The following is a 4,101-nucleotide window of genomic DNA, read 5'->3' as shown; positions in this document are numbered from 1 at the left end:
TGGTGCTGCCAACTTTGGAAAAAGTCATCCCAATTTACTGTGTTGACTTGGCATTGTACAGAAATGGGCAACCGAATTGGTCTAGAAATGTTAATCTATTTTTTTCCATGTGTACAGGGGTAACACATCATGCTAAATATGTAAGGTCATATCTACATGGGTTTGATTACAGAAACTAATAAAGTATTCTCTAAATAATGAAAAAAAGAATAAGATAAGACTATATGAGCGAGAAGCAATTTAAATATGTTCGGGGACCATTTTCATCTCCAGAATTAAGGATTATTTTAATGTTACATCATTGCCTTTTCTCTTTTACTTTCCTTTTTAGTTTTATTTTAGGATTCCCTATTTTTAATGTTCATACAGAGATTTCTTTAACTGAAATACTGAATAGTTTCTTTGGTGTGAAAAACTATAATAGTACACAGGATCCTAATGAGATAATTAATAATGTGAAATAGGAAGTAAAGGGCTAAAGGTGTAGGGAAAGTGGGAAGGGTGGGGGAAGTGTAATAAGGGAGAGGAAAAAAATATGAGAAACTGAAAAAATGGAAATAAAGTGTTTGTAAATGGGGAGGGGAGGGGGGGTGAAGGGAGGGCATGGACAAGGGGAAAAATTGAGGATCAAGACCTATTATGTAAAGGTACAGAATCCCAATGATGAATGTAATTGTATTGTATACCTAGATTATACCAATAAACTCAATAAAAAGAAAAAAAAAAGAGAGAGAAAAATGAGTTTGCCCCAGAGTGATTAGAGATTCAAAATCTAAAGACCAGCTATTTCTTGAAGACACTCCTCAGAAGCAATCATTCCTTACAGGTTCTAAATACAAGCAACAAAAAATACTTACAGTAAGTAATATTGAAGTATCAACCCAGAAATTAAACCAAGGACTATACCAACAACAATAATAGAAATGTTAAAACACTAAAGCAAGACACAATCTTCCAGTTTACCAAAGACAAACTCTGGGGAAAATGAAATGGAAAAGTCTGTTAATCAAGCACCTGGACAAACTGAACTAATAGTACAGGAAGGAAAACAAAACAAAACAACAAAAATAAACTGGTCAATGAGGCTCTAGAAAAATTCAAACTAGAAATAATTTCCCAGATTACAATGGAGATGATGAGCAGAAAAAAAAAAGACATGAGTAGAGATTCTAGAACAGAAACAGTTAAAAGAAATCAATGAGTTCAGGACCATGATGGAAGTCATGAATGCTCAGCATGGGAAAGATATGGAAACCATGAATGCCCAATAAGAGAAAGAAATGGAATCCACAAAACAGATTCAAACTGATATCCAGGAGATTAAAAACTCTACTGAAAGTATGCATAGCAGACTAACCCAATCTGAAGACAGAATATCAGATATAGAAGTTAGGGTGGTGGTCAGTGACCATGAAAAGAGACATTGCTTAAAAAATAGTAGCAGACCATGAGAAATCAATCCAACAGCTACTAGAAGATGCAAAGAAGAATAATATAAGATTGATATGAGTTCATGAAAAAGCAAGAGAAAGCACAAATGACATTAAAAAAACTGTTCACAGAATTAATGATAGAAAACTTCCCAAATGGAGCAAAAGAAATTGACATACAGATAATTGAGGCATATAGGACTCCAATTAGTTATGATTTTAAAAACTACACCTAGAAATATAATAGTCAAGCTCCAAGAAACACAACAGAAGAACAAAATACTATAAGCAGAGAAAAGAAATTGCATGCAAAAGAAAGTCCATCAGAATCACAGCACACTTTTCAACATGAGCCCTCAAGTCAAAGAGAGCATGGAGTGAGGTATTTCAAGCTTTGAAAGAGCACAGCATCCAACTTAGGCTGATGTATTCTGCAAAATTATCTTTCAAAATTAATTGAGAAATAAGATACTTCCATGGCAAAGAACACCTGAGAAACCTCATGAACACCAAACCAGCACTACAAATAATTTTTTTTAAATATCCAATAAAAAGACACATTAAATGAGTCCCAACAGAGAAGATCCAATAGTCAATAATTTAAAGGGAGAAGGAGAGAATTTAAAAAATAAAAAAGAGCCAAAAACTGGGAAATAAAATGTCAATGATAAATTGATATATATCGGTTATAATAATTAAGATCAAATGGCCTCAATTCACCAATCAAAAGCAATACACTGGCAGAATGGATTAAGAAGGAAAATAAAACTATGTGCTGTATACAAGAAACACACCAACTTGTAAAAGAAACTCATAGACTGAAAGTAAAAGGATGGAAAACAGGAAAACAGTTCTTCATGTGACAGGATCCCAGAAAAAAGCAGGAGTAGTTATCTTACTTGCAAACAAAGTAAATTTGAAACCAAAACTAACAAAGAGAGTCAAAGAAGGTCACTACATCCTTTTAAAGAGAACAATCCAACAGGAAGAGATGACAATCATAAATATATATAAACTAAACACTAACACTCCTGACTGTACAAAACAAATATTAAGGAATATGAAGCACCAAATAAGCACTAAGACAATTGTAGTGGGGGACCTCAGTACCCCATTGTCACAAATAGACATATCATCTAGACTAAAAATAAACAAAATTCTACAACTGAACCTAGCTTTTGAACAAATGGACTTAATAGATGTCTACAGAGTGTTCCACCCCAAAAAATCAGAATAAATATTTTTGGCTGGGCTGCGCACAGGTCTTTCTCCAAAATAGATGACATGCTAGCTTGTAGAACATGTTTAAGTAAATACAAAGGAATTGAAGTTATTACATGCATGTTATTAGACCATAGGGCAATTAAACTAGAGAGCAATAGCATAAGAAACCATAAAAACTTCAGAAACACATGGAAATTTAATAACACCCTCCTGAACAACCAATGAGTCACAGCAGAAATTAAAGAAGAAATTAGACAGATTTTACAATTTAAGGATAATACCATGACAAGGTAAAGTAATCTATGGGATACAGTGAAAGCAGTTTTATGTAGGAAATTCATAGCAGAGAATGACCATATTAGGAAAAAACAGAGCAAGCTCAAATAAACAACCTAATGTTTAACCTTAAGCTCCTAGAAAAAGAACAGCAAGAAAAATCCAAAGCTCATACAAGGGAGGAAATTATAAAGATCAGAGCAGAAATTAAGGCAATGGAGACTAGATATCAATACAAAAAAAATCAATTAAATAAAGAGCTGGTTTTTTGAAAGATTAAATAAAATCAATTACCCTTAGCCAATTGTATCAAAAAAAAAAAGGAAAGAAAAGACTCAAATTCATGAAATTAGGAATGAAAATGGTGAAGTTACAACTGATTCAACAGAAATCCAGAGGATCATCGATACCTACTTTGGAAACCTGTATTCTAATAAAATGAAGAACACAGAAGAAAGGGACAGATTTCTAGATATATATGAATTACCAAAGTTGAATGAAGGTGATATAAAAATTCTAAACACTCCAATTGCACTAAGTGAAATTGAAAATGTAACTTAAAATTTACCAACAAAGAAAAACCCAGGTACTGATGATTTCACTGCTGAATTCTACAAGACATTTAGAAAGGAATAATTGTTATGGCTCTTTGAACTTTTCAATGAAATTAAAAGGGAAGCAATACTTCCAAATTCATTTCTATAAGCAAGTGTTACTTTGATTCCCAAACCAGGGAAAGACCCAAACAAAAAAGATAACTACAGACCAATCTCCCTAATGAACATAGATGCAAAAATTCTCACTAAGATACTGACAAACACAATACAGAAGATCATCAAGAAGATCATACACCCTGACCAAGTTGGATTTATCCCAGGAATGCAAGGATTGTTCAAAGTACGTAAATCAAAAAATGAAATACACTATATTAACAGAGTCAAGGACAAAAACCATATGATCATCTCTATAGATGCAGGAAAAGCATTCAACAAAAATTCAACACCCATTCATGATAAAAACTCTGAAGAAAAATGGAAGATATGGTCTTTATTTCAACTTGATAAAGTCTATCTATGAAAAACCAACAGCAAATATCATACTAAATGGTCAAAAGCTGAAAACCTTAATGCTAAAATCAGGAACAAGACAAGGATATCCACTGTCACCACTC

The sequence above is a fragment of the Fukomys damarensis genome, unplaced genomic scaffold (genome assembly GCF_012274545.1).
Source record: "Fukomys damarensis isolate Sample0158 unplaced genomic scaffold, DMR_v1.0_HiC HiC_scaffold_12, whole genome shotgun sequence".
Lineage (NCBI taxonomy): Eukaryota > Metazoa > Chordata > Mammalia > Rodentia > Bathyergidae > Fukomys > Fukomys damarensis.
This window is presented reverse-complemented; position numbering follows the sequence as displayed.